This window comes from Lonchura striata, chromosome 9, assembly GCF_050655825.1.
Source record: "Lonchura striata isolate lonStrDom1 chromosome 9, ASM5065582v1, whole genome shotgun sequence".
Classification (NCBI taxonomy): domain Eukaryota; kingdom Metazoa; phylum Chordata; class Aves; order Passeriformes; family Estrildidae; genus Lonchura; species Lonchura striata.
This window is the reverse complement of record NC_140711.1, coordinates 21,920,788-21,937,739: the sequence shown is the minus strand read 5'-3', so window position 1 is coordinate 21,937,739 and position 16,952 is coordinate 21,920,788. Positions and strand designations below refer to the sequence as shown.

The 16,952-nt window shown below is 38.4% G+C and overlaps 1 protein-coding gene and 1 long non-coding RNA gene across 37 annotated transcripts in view; both read right to left on the bottom strand.

Moving 5' to 3' along the window:
• LRCH3 (leucine rich repeats and calponin homology domain containing 3) overlaps nucleotides 1-16,952 on the bottom strand; it is a 59,962-nt gene that overhangs the window by 42,783 nt on the left and 227 nt on the right. The window lies entirely within an intron of this gene.
• On the bottom strand, nucleotides 509-16,951 carry LOC116183950 (uncharacterized). The gene is made up of 2 exons (XR_004148669.2): nucleotides 1,000-16,951; nucleotides 509-676 (listed from the first exon to the last, which is right to left on the bottom strand). It is a non-coding gene; the product is annotated as an uncharacterized LOC116183950 (long non-coding RNA).

The following is a 16,952-nucleotide window of genomic DNA, read 5'->3' as shown; positions in this document are numbered from 1 at the left end:
ATGCATATTTGCTGTAGTTTAGCTTTCTCTTTTACATATGAAGTAAAACCTCGCAAATGCCACCATAAAAAAGACTGACTAAACACAAACAGATATTAAAGTCCTGCCCATAATGTAAGCTGCTGTATGACCAGTGACAAGAAAGCACATTTCCAAGGAAAGCGTGATGTCTTGCTAGAGCATAACCACCTGAGTACTGCAAGAAGAGGATAAACATTCTAACAAGAGTAACACCTTGGAATACAATGCCACTTCCTCTGCAAAATGATTTCATTTTCCTTTTGCAAGGAAAAATATTGTTTGTTTATTAAAAACAAAAAAACAGTGACAACTACAGAACACCATTACATAGCTGTTCTTGTGTGGCTACTGGAGAGCAGGCAAGAGTGGCAAGCTTCAGTCCCTGCAGGAACTGAAAACTTTTCATATTCTAACAATTCCAGTTGCTTTTCCTCTAGTTGGCTCTAGAGCAGAAAAATCTGTAGCCCAAATGGATCAAACTGTTACATCAACTATTGTTTATTCATTATTCAATGTAGACCCTGGCTTCACAGTCAGCCACTCAAAGCCACGGAGCAATTCCTTACTGGCCATGTGTTCCCATCCTCTCCCTTGCACCAGCACTCCCGCCTGTGCAGCCACACTGCCAGTTGGGTCTCATTACTGAGAACAAATCCTGAAAAAAAACAAAGCCACAAATAGTCTTCAGCCCTTCTGAGGCATGATCCAGTTCCTGCTGCAGCTGAGTAATCTCTAACATCAACATAAGGGAGAGGACAAGAATGTGGCTTTATAAGTACTGAAGAACAAGATCAGGACTTCTGGCAGTACCTGGGATTTGGACTAGCTGGTTAATAACAACCATGAAACTGCCCTTTTTTTATTTTATTTTATTTCTTTTATTCCTTAACTCACAAACACTTCTAATAAAACAGAGTAGCAAACACAGGAATGTGATCAGGGATTTATACCCAAGTTTTGCTCATTATGGATACATACCTCAGTACAAAGCATGGTATGTCCTTCTGTACACACCATGGTATTTTAAGGATGGCACACATTGGAGCTAAGCAAACATTTTCAAAGTGAGATGAAACCACTTTTCAAATGAGCAGGGACAGATTTTCAGTAGCTTTAAAAGGGAGGCAGACGGAAATCAGGTGACCTGCCAGCTGGGCCTTATGACTGGCCAGTAAACAACAGGACAGCTTACAGACAGAATACAAACTGCAACTCATGTACTGCTACAGCAGAGATGATGCAAAGTGGAGCTGTTTATCTGTGTCTGAAAACAGGAATTAATTCTAACCCCTTCACATGCGGTTTACGGTTAAAGAAGTTTTTACATGTGCTCTACTTCCCACTTTCCAGTGACAGCCCCCCAGTCTTCTCTCTTCTAGCAATTTATTCCCTTTCCTCACTAAACTTGGCACTCACCCAACAGCATAATCATGCTTCTCTTTCAAATACCTCTAAAACTTAAAGCCAAACAAACTAAACTAAGTGAAAGTTGGAGAAGCAACTTTGCAAAAGATTTATCATTGAGTAAATGAACTGGAGTCTCCAGTTCACCAAGGCTGGTTAAATCAGGGAAGCTCAGTTCCTCATTGCCCAGTTGCAATGCAGGCCCCTCTGCTTTTTTAATGCAGAACATAGACAGCAGCCTTTGGACTACACCTACAAAGCTGGTATGGCAGCCTACACCTCTCCATTGATAAAACTGGTTTAAAAGAAGCTGTTTGGGTTTGACCCAAACCTACTCCTTGTTGATTTAAAAATAAAAAAGTCAAATCATAGCATGAAACCCTCATGTCTAGCCTTTTATACAGTGTAACAAAGACAGTTTAATGACACCTGAAAGCCTTGGAGATCCCCACCCTCTGGGATGTGACTTTACTGGTTTAAAATTATCCCCTCTCTTGGGTCCTCCCTACCACCCCTTGGCTGTAAGCTACTAATTCTGCAATGCTTCTGTGAGCATTTCCCAACTCACATCAGGCAGAAAAACCGTCAAGTTAGCTCACATGATTTTTGAAGCTGTTTAAACTACTCTTGCAAATTTTGCCTGAAGCTAACTTGGGGAGGACTTACATGAACTGTCTCTAGTGAATATATGAGGGCAGTGACTTCCTTTGGCAGTAGTTTCCTTAAATTAGCTGTTATCAGCACATTGACAAATAAGTTGAAGTCTTGCCTTAACAAAGAATTGAGAAAAGGAGAAGTAAGAAAACAACTTGTGAAAGAAAATCTTTCATCAGGATTTTCTCAGTTGACATTACTTTGAATTGAATCAGATCAAAGTCTTCGTTACTTAAGCATTCCATTTTCTTGTATCATTATGCAACCATCTTGACTAAAACAAAGGAGACTAAGCTTGTTTCGTAAATGTCTCACTGCAACACAATCACTTAAAATCATTACATGGTTCAGATTTGCTGCTTTGATTCCCAGCATATAAAAACTAAAATTTACCTCTTCTTATTTCTTCATCATCTATTTTTATCTAGGAATCTGCTTTTCTCAGTTCTCACATGCAGTACCATGGAGAATAAATACCAGTACATGAACATACTCCAACCAAAAACACCAACATACCTCCCTTCTATGGGCTCTCCCAATCAGGAAACAATTCCTCATTTTCTTTGACATCTCTTCACTTTCCCATTAACACTTCAAGACAACTGATGGCTCACGACTTGAGTATAACTTGCCACATCCACAGGGGCAGAACTAACCTGGCTGTCAGTTCATAACTTAGAGCAACTTGTTCTTAGTGATCTGGTTTGCTCTGCAGAGGGGAGCTCAGCTGCCACACAGAAACAGCAATGAATATGGCAAAGGTCTGCAAAACAGTTTGAAGACATTCTTTTGCAGGCTCGAGTTGAAATGTTGAATTTGAAAGTCAAGTCACTTAATACATTTTTTTATCTTGTTTTTAATTAAAAGCTTGCTAATGTTGTTACGCTTGTCCTTGCATCATGGTAAGTTGTATTCAAAAATAAACGTCAGTACAGGACACAGTGCAGGCTGCCACCTCCAGAGCAAGGGCTGAGCCAGTGGAACAGAGACATGTCTGCTCTCAGCAAGAGAGAAGGCTCTGTTTTCTATGGGGCAACTTTACATTTCCTTTCTTCTACAAGTTAAAAGTACCACAATTTTCTCATGGTCCAGAGACTGGTCAGTAAGGGCTTCAAGGTCTTCACACACATTTATCATCTCCTCAAACCCATTTCTCTCTCTTTTCCAATTTTACGTGGAAAACATGGGGCATGCAGTATGGACGGAAGACTATGCACAGAAGCAGATATGAAAAATAGAAAAGACTCCTGTCAAGAAACTATGCTGCACATACAGCCTCTCACAAAACAGACAGTAAATCAAGAATATGATAAATATTAGTTCCTCCATTTCACTATAAGAGTTTCAGATACCATGCTAGATGCCATAGTCTGTAGTCTAAAATCCATAGCCAACCTTCAGTTATTCATAAAAGGGAGGGGAAGGAAGGGTCAGATAACCAGGACAAAGCAAAACTACAGGTTAATATAAAACCTAATGCAGAGCGTGCATGGTCATAGGCAGTGACAATGGTGACAGAAGAGCGTCAAAGCCCCCTAGGAATGACTGAGTCAGGCTAGAAAAACCCTGCAAGGCAGCACAGTGCCTTGTGAATATATTTACACTGTCCAAGGTGGTCCTTCCACACCCAGCTTAGGCATCCCATGTACACGGACTACATTGATAACGACCCTCAACAATCTGTTGATGGCTATCAGAGTCACACCCGCAGAGGTCATGAGTGAGGAAGACTGCTGTGTGGTACTGTCACTTTGCTGGATGTTCTGCCCTGGCTTTCATCTCAATCAGTAAAGTATCTCATATATACATCCATTCTAATGGGTCTGTGAGTAAACTAACTTGGGGATGGACGACCTGGCATGGAATAAAGGCACGAGGAATGTCAGTCAGGAGGCTAGAAATATAAAATGCAACTAACAAACACTTCTTATTTCTACCATTCACCTATTTATTTCACTAAAAGCTTCAATTCATCTTAAGACTGGACATAAAATTCTCCATCTATATGCATTTTCACATATAAATATGTAAGCTTGTAGATGGAGATACATTTCAAAATGTCTTAAGGGAAGAGTTAGAAACAAACCAGAACTGAAAATTCAAGGGTCCTAAAAGGCAAAGTGAGTAGTTTCACATAAAAAGGACAATTACTTTCAGAGAAAGGCAAGAATTTCTATAAAATTTTACGTCTCTTATTACTGCATTTCTCTGACACTCTTGAGAGAGTGCCTATGTATTTATGGCACTGAGATACATCTTCATCAGACTGCACAGTAAAGTCAACAAATACATCTCATAGCACTGCAGACACTGATCCATCTTCTGCAGAACTGTATTTTACTGAGGGGAAAAGTCAATAAAGTCCAACAGTCAAAAGTCCTATGTTCTTTTAATGGCTCCTTGAGGCCATCTCTCATGCTGACATCATCCCTAACAAAAAAAGCCTGTTATACTTTACACAAGCAGTGTTTCAATTTCAATAGGACAATTATTGCCAGAATTCTGGAAAGAGAGCTGTAGTCTTACAAAGTCATCTGTGCAGTACAAGCCATTTTAGTGTCAAGAAATAAAACAACAGTATAGGATATGCATGGAAAATACTCCTTTATCAGAGGGGACAACCAAATGAGGAGATAAATGGCAGCAATTGCCAAAATATATGCTTAAAATATGAAATAAATTTTGAATCTTTAAACCATAAAAGTCACCTTCAGTCAAAAACACACCATGAAGACATTATGAGGGATCAAGGGCTACAGGACTGGCAGTCACCACTTCATTCATCTTCACCTTTTAAAAAAAAAGCTAAGCTTGCTAAAAAATAATAGCAAGGCTATCAAAATTATTGTTACATTCTCCAGTTAGCATATGAGGTGAATTGTATGCACTTCGTTTCACAAAATAAAATTAACATTATGAATGCTGGCAGCAAACACTTTTTATTAAAAAAAAATCCAAACTCATCTGACTACAGATGAGTTTGGTTGTTTTTTTTTTTTTTTTCCCCAAATCCAACCAAATCAATTCCTCTTCAGGGAAATGCTTAAGATGAGCTTTAACACTAAACATTGCTCTTAAGAAGCTGTCATGAAAATTAATCTCAAACTGCAGTTGTCACTTCAAAATTTTTGGCTGGTTGGTTCTATCCCTTCAGCTCCTTCAGTGAAACAGTTTTCTGTATGTGACAACTTTTATCTACAGCAGCTCAGTGCAAACTGAGGAAAATGAAAGCTTTTTGCCTTGCTAAGAGAATTCTTGACAAACACTGAGCCACAAAAGAGAAGCTGTGCAGCCACTGCCCACACTGCACAACAACGATGGGAATTCCACTTCCAGAGATCTCTATTCTTCTATTTCATAATGACTATTTCAACTGCTGGTATTTTTAGCTGTACATGTATATAAAACTGTAATTTAAAAGTGTTCATTTGAAAGCATGTAAGAATTTTAAGTGGAAAAATCTCCAAGTAACAGAGAAACTGCCTCACCCCAGCTAACAGAGGGCCACAGGCAGACAGACACTCGAGATGTGTGAGAGCATTCACTGCTCCTCGGCAACACGACACTGCCTTCTGCCCGCTGCTCCTGAAATACTTGACTGAGTTCCAGCAGAGCAGGGTTTCATTTTCCAAGACTGTTTCACAGAGTTAGCAGTGAGGGGAAGTGTGCAGTAAATGAACTTATCCCCCCAGCCCCTTAGATGAAGTTCCTTCAGGTACAAAAGGAATTATGCAACAAAAAAAAAAAAAATCAACTTTTAAAAACATCAATTTAAAGCAAAACACATTAAAAAAGCTTTGAAAATTGAGCTAAAACTATTGCCAGTAAGTTCATATGCAAACTTCTGGATCCATCTATTATTTTTTCCTATCACAAATTACAAGTATTGTTAAAACATACATTTGATATTTATTCAATCCACTTACCTTTCCCAAAACCTCACTAGGACAACAGGCTTGGGTACAAAGAGGGTCAACAGCCTCCAACTCGGGTGAACACGAGGCAAATGAATAGATTCTAACCCCAAACAAGAGAAAATAGTCCCAACGCAAAAATCACTCCCTGGATTTTAGTCAATAGATTTAATGGAAATAATTTGGCTTTACCAACTTCTTAAAGTCTACACAGGCTGTGGGGAGATAAGAGAGAAGGGCTTCGGTGCAGCAAAGAAATTACAGATTTGATATTCACTGAATAGCAAATAAGTCATGGAACCACACACAGGAAACTGGAAGGGCTGATTAGACACTGAAAATAATTGGCTCTGGTGTGCAATATTTGAACAATATAATAAAAATGGCACAGCATTAAAAGATTAATCTAACTTCAGTATAAATATGGAAGTGATCAGCAAAAAAATAAAAAAAAAACCCAGAAATAAGGGTAGGAAAATGTGAGTCAAGCAGGATATTTGAAGTTATATTAAAAAAATTATGATAAAGCAATGACTAACAATGGTGGCAGTACAGAGTATTTTTCTTGCCCTGGAAGTAATAATGGGTTCACTACTGTAAGCACAATATGATGAAGAAAATCTATCCTGAGATCATCAGAGGCACAGAAATGCATCTCTACTTCTAACAGAAGTGAATAAAACTCCTTGGCCAGTACAAAGAAAAAATGAGAAACTTGTGAAAAGTCTCACCACAAATGGTATTTGAAAATAAAACTATTTTAGTTTGTATTTCTCCTGACTGTATTTAATAAACAATAATTTTTTATTTAAACAGCACCTACAGCAAATGAAGAAACAACTGTTGTAACTGTGACAAGAAATACTAAGTAAAAGAAACAGAGAGTACTGCATTTCACTGGTACAGAGTAAGATAGCAAGAGTGACAGGATCATAAAATAAGTTGCTATAAACTGACAAAAATTTTGGTAATGAAAGTTCACCACTGGAGTTTGACATTGCTTTTAAAAATTAATACCAACAATACACTCAAAATTACTCTTCTGCAGAATGTGTAATTTTATGGTATTATGTAATGTAGTCACAGAGCTTCAAATAATCTGGCATGGAAATAAAATACAAAAGCATATGAAAAACCTGTTTGAATGAATTCACTTATATGCCATACAAAGCTTGAAATGAGATTAAAAAATGTCCCTCACTAAGATGGATGTTTTGTAATTTCTTTTTCCCTCTTCTCTTTATGGAGAACAAACTATGCTTTCCAGCTCTAAAATGCTATGCTTTTGCCTGAGAAGTAAAACAATACACCAAACAAGTTCTTTTCTAAATGCCTCTGACATAAGGATGTCGTGGTGCACACAGGAAGGAAGCAGAATGTGCCACACTAAACAGAGAAAGCAAGATACAAAGAGTTGGGAAATGCAGCGATAGCAGGATTTCTTTATGGTCCAAACCAGAATAGAAACAGGCAAATCTGTAAAGCATACTGTAAGTATGAACACACTTTCTTCTAGTATGATTAAAAAACAGACACCAGTGTTCAGGAGATTGAAACACCTCCAGCTGAGGGAAACAAAAGTACAAAGCGCTTCTCCAAGGGTGAAGTGGCAGGCAGCCCACGGACTGGAGAACAGAAAATCTCAGGGTTCTGCTCACGTCTTTGTGTTTGTTTGCTTTTGTTATCCCTAACAATTGTCAGGTACCAGACACATTTCTCCTTCCTATACTGAGAAAGGCCCAGGGACATGTGCGGTACACATTCATTAAAGGAGGAAACCCCTTCCCCAAAACAGAAAGAACAACACCTCATTTAAGTTATCCCAGAATCAGCTCACACAGCTTGCAAGCTAAAAACTCTTGTGTTTCTATTTATAACATTTTCAGCATGGTTAAGAATTTAAAAGAACTGCATCACATGGCAAGAATACAGGTGAAGTTAGGTTTTTTTTAAAAATCACATTTCTATCTGAAAATCTATTTAGAAACGATTACAATCATTATTAAAACCATTAAGTTTTTCTTCCATTTATATACTGCAAATCTGGCAGCACTGGGACAACAACTGCATTATTAATTAAAATTTGTATTTTTGCCTTTTGTTTTATGCATCCAAAGAGGAAAAATGTGTTTTAAGTGAAAGACATATGAACTGAAAATGATTTAATTTTATTTATACGTGGAAAACTATTTAAGCAGTCTGGTTTCAAACTGATAACATGTTTTTCAAATGGAATTTCCACAGACTTATTTCTTAACCACTACAGGGCAATACTGGGGCTGTGAACAGAAACTGCAGTGCAATAATGTTGATAAAAGAACCTAACAGATGCATTTCTCATTTTACTGTATTTGTGAAAGCAGAGATGACAGATGTTTAAAATATCACATCTGTATTACTCAGTTACATAATTCACAGCCAAATCACAAGCACTAGAAATGTGTGTGTGTGATTTCCTTCACCATGCTCAGAGCACAATGCTAGCTCTGAGCTAATCACCAGTGGAGGTTTGATGATTGTTACCAACAGTGAAGCTCCTGTGATTGCCACACTAACTTTTAATGGTAATTATAACAGGCTTCTGACACACAGCCATCCCTGAATGACACAATTTGCACCCAGCAGAACAGAGCCACGAAATATTTAACATCTGAATATTTGCAATAAGTTTACAGTTCAAATGGATGACCTGCTGTTTTAGCATAGATGGGTTCCAAAGATAATTTTTTTACCTTGCTAAGCCAAACCTCCCCAGTCCTTTGCAAATCAGCAGAATGAAAGGAAATAGCAGATATTTTATGGCTCACAACCACATTCAGTCATGGCCCTCTACAAAAACATTTATTCCACAGATGAGCTTGGGACAAGAGTAATGACAAGCTCCTAATTGTCCTGCTATTGTTGTGCTCAGTGACTCTCAATCCCTGAGAACAGCGTGACTGACACCAGCTCAAAGACCAGTAGAAGCCTTGGTCTGACTGAACTAAAGGGTAATATACGTGACCATTAATAATAGTAATCATGAGTTAAGCATGTTCAAATTATTACTTGTCTCATCAGCGTCGTACAATTAATTTTCTGATTTAATTTAAAAGGTATTTCCTACCAAATGTTATGACACCAGTTATTCCTCTTTTTATCACGCTAACAACTTGGATGAGAAGACTAGAGTTGGTGATGAGAGAGGCTTTTGAGACCAAGCAAGATTAACTAGAAAAGAAGAAAGTGTTAAGACGTGGAAGTTGGGATAAAGGAAATGAAAAAAAAAACAAACCATGGGCAGAAGAGACTGAACTGAGATAACAAACATTGCTGGGAACAAGACACGGGACATGAACACCGGGAGGAACCTGTGTAGAACATAATCACCTGGTAGAGCATAATCACCTCCAGAACACCCAAACACAGAACCCAAGATCTGCTCCAGCCATCACCTCTGCCCTCAAACATCTGTACAACTTGGAAGTACAGCATCCCACCCTACAAACAGGTTCCAGGGAATGACAACCTCCTGCTATCTTGCTGGCTCACCTAAGAGAAATGTAAAGGTTTGAACTGGCCTGAGGAATCACACAGACACCAGCTTTATTCCACTTAACCATTCTAGAAAATTCAGACTGCATCTCTAACTAAAACTCAGCCTGAATTTAGAATTCAGCATCAGGAAAGCAACTGGGAAAACACACGGATATTTTGTAAAGAGAAAACTCAGCTAAAAACTTAGGTAACACTGCTAAATCAAGCACAAGGATGATAAAGATGCCCACAGAACTTTAATTGTTTCCTGGGCATATCTATTGTCCACATGTCTTTAATTAAAAACCACATACCACTTCTCATTCTTCTTCAAAATTTTTCTGTTCAAATAGACTTTTTCGGACAAGATGAAATTACTGTAAGAATCAGGACTGTTCATAGTTAAAGTCTCATAAAATAGAGTGTTGTTGAAAAACCATTAGGGGAAAAACCCAGGGAATTACACAAAGAAAAAGGGATGGTTAACCTGAAAGTGGTGTACTGCTTTGGAAAAATAGATTGCATAGTGTCAGTGCCATATATTTCTTTCATAATACTAAGCAAATTTTCTAAACTAATCTTTCAAAAATACAGTAATTAATCACATTTTTCTAGTTGTTGGGCTTGATTCCCAGTATTTCTAAGGAGTCACCACGGCATCTGAAGTTATTAAGTGCTACATTTAAAAATAATGCCTGTAAATTCAGGCACTAAGTATTTTAAATTTTGGTACCCCAAATCAGCAGATGCTTTTAAACTTTGTACCATTCCAAGCTTCATACATATAAGAAGCAGTAACATTACTATGCTTCACTGCACAGAGATTACATGAAAAATAGTGTTTGAAAACTTTTCAATGGTCTGGAGCACTACCCAAAAGCCCAAGGCAACAATAACACGTTTCTGTATTCAAAGCTAAGCTTCAAAAATAAGCTGAATAAAGAGACTAAAATCCACATGGGTCACTGAACAATGTGGGGGTGGTGGGTGGAACTGAATAGATGCTCCCTAATCCTCCTGCCCTCTGCTCAGAGCACATTATGGTTACAAACCATATGTTCCAGCAGCCTACACCTGGGCTGCGTAGCAAGTTGGAGGGTTTCAGTATATTCTCATTTTGGAGTGCCTGAAGCTCATTGGGAGAAGGCTCTGAGTGTAAATACTTTTAACTTTCAAATCAGTAACATTATAATCTAGAAGAGAACAAAGACTCCTCACTCCTGAAAGACACCTGGGCTGCCAGTGGAAGCAGCAGTTTGTAGTTCAGAATTGTGAGGCTGAAGTCAAGGACTATTGGGGCACTTTTGGGGACTTCAAGCTGAAACATTAAACCCTCTTCCTGCACATATACAGAAGTACTAACTTAGGCACAACAGACCCATAAAGAAAAGACCACAATGTTGTACCCTTTGCATCTTCTCTAAGTATCTGTAATTCAGAGAATTAAGTCAATACTTTTAACTCTGATGCACTGATAAATCAAACCACAAGACGTTTCTAACATTAATGGATTTCCACCTCTCCACCTAGGAGAGGGGGCTGCAGCAGCTGAAGAAAGCATCCTGCACAGCCCATGGCTTCAGATGAATACACAACTGCAATTCATTCAAGCTGTTTGGCCAACACCAGAAACCATGAGATCCAAGCCTGATTAGTTATTACAGAGAGAAGAACCATTGAATTGAGTTATAGCCTTTTTGTTAGCTACCACGTAATTTTATTTTTAACACATGCTACATAATTTGCAGTGTTTGTTGTAACTAATTCTTTACTGCTGGTTCTTCTGCTGAGCAAACTAATTACATCTACTGCATTCTAAACCTGAACCATCAGTTTAAAACTACTTACAGAAAATATATTTTGCCAAATGGATGCACGAGAGCCAAACCTATCAGTAGTAAAGTTTCACTGAATGAAATTCAACTCTATAAACCATATTGTAGAATAAAAAATTCTTATACTCATTGAGTCAAAGGCCAGCAGATTGTTTAACAGAAAATGATTAGCAAATTTACAGCAGGTCAGTAGTAAAAGGTTACAAAATAGAGTCAAGGTGTGATTTCACAACTGGTGAATCAATTTAAGTTTACACATCTGCCAAAACAGATCCACTCACTCCCACCATCCAGGCAGTGTTTCCATCCTTCCCATTTGCTGGCATTCACATGCACTTGAAGACCCAGTGAGCTGTCCAAGGATTTGATACACATAGTTATTGGCTGGATTTTCAGCCAGGTAAGTACAAAACAGCTTGCTGGAAGGCACTAGGATTGCTGGTGTTGACTGTGCAGCAGGAGATGAAGACAGAACTTCCCCTTTTAGCATCAACATAGAACTTGGATCACATTAGGCTATATATTTATGACAGCCTTCAAGGAGTATTAAGCCAGGATAAATTTTCTAACTCCAAGCACAGGTACAACCACAGGAGAACATGGCTGGAAACAACATGAAAGAAATTTTCCCTAAATTCTAATTTGTCCTTCATGTGACTGCAGGGCTCAATATATTCAACAAAGAATCCTACCCTCTTTACTTTTTATGTAGTTACAGTTATCTCCAAAAATATAACTACCAGGGCATATGCAGACAGGACAGTATTAAAAAAATTAAATCTGATCATGATGGAGTCAAGGAAGGGGAAGACTAGGGAAGTAACTAGGAACACATGCAATAGCACTGAACACCACTGAACACACACTCACTGGTAGTAAAATTTGATGGTAGGGCTTTATTGTTTGTTTTAAAAGATAAACTCACTAAACAAAGGCATTCTGAATGTCATGTATTGCTTTTATTACCACAAGGATTAGATACTACAAACTCAGATTGCATTTTCCCAGTTGCCATAAAACGTGAGGCAAAAAGACTTCCTGTGTGCAAAGAACAGTTGAGTATTACTGCAGTCCTCAGGTCCCCATCCAAACCCAACACATCCAACAGAAATGAACTACAAACTACTACAATCTACTGCTCTCTATGTTTTCAGGGTAACAAAAAAGCCAGAGAAATTACCTTAATTTAGCAATTTACCAAAGCACCACTCTCAGACATCTCCATTAGCAAAGAATTGCCAGTATTTATACACAGACCACACGAGATCAAGACTTCCCAATAACAGAAACACAACAAGAACAAAAACAAAAGGGAGCAATGATCAAACTGAACAAGGACTGACACAAGTAGGAGCTAAGATCAAAAAATGCAGCTGAATGGAACAAGCTGGATTGCTGACCAAAGTCAGGGGAAAGGTTGTGATCCTCTCTCCTTCCCACTCCTACAGGTACTAGAACCTCTGGACAGGGCATTTCTCTTTGGGTTTTGGTAGAGACAGTGACACAAATGCAATCACAAGAATCTGAATGACCCTACTGACATATCAGGTTTTGGGTTTGAATATTGAAACTTTAGATGACCTAAGTATTAAAACTGTAAACTCTACTGACAAATAGTCTGAGATTTGAACAAACAATAATCCCAATTCCTTCCAAGTTACCTTAAAGATCACAATAGGTTTACATTCAAAATACAGTAACGCGAAGAAATTAAAAAAAATAATTTTAGGCTAGTTTTGACTATGCTGTTCTGGCTTTAAGAACAAATGTTTGGGTACCAGGACCACTGCTAGCTGAGCCATGCTGTGCTTCTCAAGCCATTTTACATTTCATTAGGCAGTATCAACTGAACTTCTAGCAGGAATGAAAAACACCAGTGAGACCCTTTAGTGCAGAATGCTCACATACTCGCTGCAGCCCTTCTGGATGCACGTAAGCACTTGGCATATAGAAAATTTACTGACACTATGGTCAGATTTTACCATTGCTACAGAGAGCTAGTAAAAATAAAACTAGAGATGCCTTATTGGCAAAGCCATTGAAAAGGCACAGGAGACAATTTTATTCTTCCTGTTCAGAGTCCTTCTATCCTTTTTTACTACTAATATATTCCAGAAACAAGACATAGTGAGCTGCATGTAATTATCTTACTCAATTTCCATACAACAGACATTTATTTTATTGCATAAACCTACATATTCCCAACTTCTCCTTTAAAAATGGAGACAGTGAGTGGTTTAAGTAATTACAGCTGTCATGGAGGGTTTGACAAATAACTTTTCTGCTCAATGTATGCTTTAGGCCACTGGGAAAGCTGTCAAATAACGACATCAGAATCTACATTAACGCTGGCAAAATGCAAGTGTGCTTCCTTTCACATTTAACTCAGGTGGTTTATAGCCCTTCTTTTTTCTATTCTGTGGTCAAGAACATGAGTGGAATGAACAAATGGGTTGTAACTCGGATAAAATGGGGAGAGATAATGAATGTTAAATGTAAGTAGGAAAGAAAATTTAAAGAAAAAAGTATGAAAGTATATCCTTCATTAGATAATGAAGAAGCTTGCTCATTCTTCATCATCAATGAGCTTTGTAAACCTGCTCACTTCCTGAAAGTCCAATTAAGCTGTAAGGGAGGAATCTAAAGGAACAAGACACTCTTTCAGTATCCGAGTCATTAATTATTACTACACTGCATTTCTTGCATATCCCTCACATATGAGAACATAAGGTAGGTGGCTGCATCACACACTGTACGGAGTTATCTTCCTGCTAATCCATGACAAAGCTTTCCAGACTATCCCATCTTCAATTTGATTTTATAGGCAATCTTAATTTCAGTCAAAGTACAAAATAACTAGAAATTCACTACTGCTTTACTGCCTGCTGAAGTTATACACTCAGTTTGAGAGTAACTTCGAGCATTGGTTTAAAAAGTCACAGGTGTGTTTTCATCATCTAGAAGAAGCAGTGACCAGAAGCAGCCAAGGCTCTGACATGACTAGAGAATCCACTATCCAGTGAAAAGTTTATGAACTTAAGTAAATGATTAATGAGGAACTTATTTTCTCCACCTAAAAAAAATACTGTATTAAGTTCAAAAATAAACCTGACCTGGTTTTGCTGCTCTGATGACAGTTTAGGAAGTGGTTAAGAATGGTACCTAGAAGCTATTACAGCTTGAGCACCGGGGTTAGTATTAGTCAGATCTGAACCCATACAAGGTCCAAAAATATGTGATCTTCCCATTGATTTAATATCTGGAAATGCACCTTATGGCTGACATAACCTACCATCAACCTCAAAATCCACACAAAGCACCCAACTAAACTTGATCAAACCTCTGATCTCTAACACCCTGTTCCTGCTGACCCGCTTTGCTGGTTCACCTGCACTCAGAGCAGTTTTCAGGCAAGACCAGGGGCTCTGTCAGGGCTTGGGGCAGTGTGAGATCCTGCTTTCCTGGCAGGGTAGTTAGTTAATGAGGGATGTGATTCATTCCCACCCCTGTAAGCATCCATGTGGTTACACAGACATGCAGTTACTTTTATTGCTACAAGAATGGGAATTAGCTCTATCAGTACATGATTCACACAACAGAGGTGTCTATTCAGGCACACGAGGAGGAAGGTTTGCACATCACTGTTTCATCTTCAGTTTTGCAACTGAATTTGTAATTTGGGAGCAACTTCAGTCATTTTTATCAAAACAGACATGCAGCATCTCATATGCTTGGAGTCTGTGGCACAGCACATAGGAAAGCTCTTGGGAGTCTATGGTGTGGGGTGTTGTTTAAAGTGTTTAAGTATTTATGACACCGAACACACAAATACATTGTATCATATTTTTTGCAGCTAGTCCTATACAAAAGAATTGTAAGTCTCCCATGAACAAAACTGTGCCCAGCATTATTCAAAACAAAATCAAGTAAGTCAACAGACCACACCAAAAAAAAAAAAAAGGCACAAGATGAAGTTATTCCCAGCAGCCTTCAAAACAGAGAATTTGAACATAATGTGTGTCCCAACACACTCGATAAGCTTTGCTTTTTACAACTTTAAAACAGTTCTAGCTTTTTTCTAAGGTTCATTGTGACGATAAATGCACAAAAGTGTATGGCATGCACTGCTGCTTATTAGCATTTAATGCTTCTTGAACAACTACAATGCAAATATTCATCACAATAGATGGGAACCTTGGTGGGAACAAGAATTCCCACAAATTGTTTAAGAGTACAGTAAATGAATAGTGTTATAACAAAAAGCCCAAACCCCTCACAAATGTGTATGCTGTGTTTGCTTACAGATTAATCCACTACACATGCATTGTGCAACTGCACTTGTACAAAAGAAACAAAAAAACATTCCAAACATTTATAGCTCAACAAGAAGTGTTTTCTATGTATAGATGTGCTCAAGACAAGCAAACCAGTGTTGTCTCAAGGTTTGCTTGAGTTTTCATGAGTGTTTCTTTTGTTAGTGACTGATTTTTGCATAAATAGGATGTGACAGAACAGAGTATGAAGTCAAGACAATTTTAAAGGTTCCATTCTGAATTATTTAACACCAGTGTAACCAGCACACTTAAAACCACACACAGTAACTTGAAAAAACTCAGTACTAAAAAGTCTAGATTTCAAAGCTTGAAGTAGATAGCATGCTGACACCTTTTAAAGTTACTTTGACTTCACTTACACAACTGCACAACCAAAATAAACTAAATCTGATCTACATCATGTACTAAGATTTCTACATCTTGCACAAACTCTCATTTCCCGAGTCTCACCTCTCTACATAATACAGTAATATGAAAACAAAGATATGTTTCCACTTGTGATCAAGGTACTTACAGTCAAAGTATACATTTTTTAGTCTACTCTTATGAATACATTTAAGGAATAGAGAAGACAAAATCCCTAATGCTTACTGTACCTTGTAATGTAATTAACAATCTTTAATATCCTTAAATCCATGTTATACAGGAGAAAAAAAAGAAAAGGCTGTGATTATATTCACAGTATCTTTCATATCTTCTTATGGCTGTTTGAAATAACAATAACAGAAGCAGGAGAGCTTGTAGAGCTCATAAAATATAGTTTCGTTAGCATACACACACCTGACAGCCCTTCTTGGAAAGCTGGTTTCCATTGTCAGCAAGACAAGACTAGAGATTGTGAGGGTGCACACACGTATGTGTGTATGTATATACATTCACATATAGGTGTATCAGAGCAAGAACAAGGCTAAAACCACAGCAACGAGCAGCAATACTGAGAAAAACCTCACAACGCTCTTTAAAACAGTTCCCCATAAGGGAAACATTTTACAGCAGAGATAATAAAGAAAAAAACCCCTACAAATGGAAGAGATCTCATCGGACGGGCAAAGGAAGAACCCTGCCACAGCTCCTCCATCCCGCCTCAGCCGAGGAGAGGAAGGGCGGAGAGCGAAGGGAAGGAGGCGAAACCAGTTTGAATTTACGAAGAGACAGCAAATTGGTCACCTCAGACCCAGCGCTGAGCGAGGGGCTGGCAGGGCAGCCAGGACGCGCAGAGCCCCGGCGAGCCCCGCTCCCGCTCCCCGCTGCCTCGCCCCCCTCACGCCCTGTCC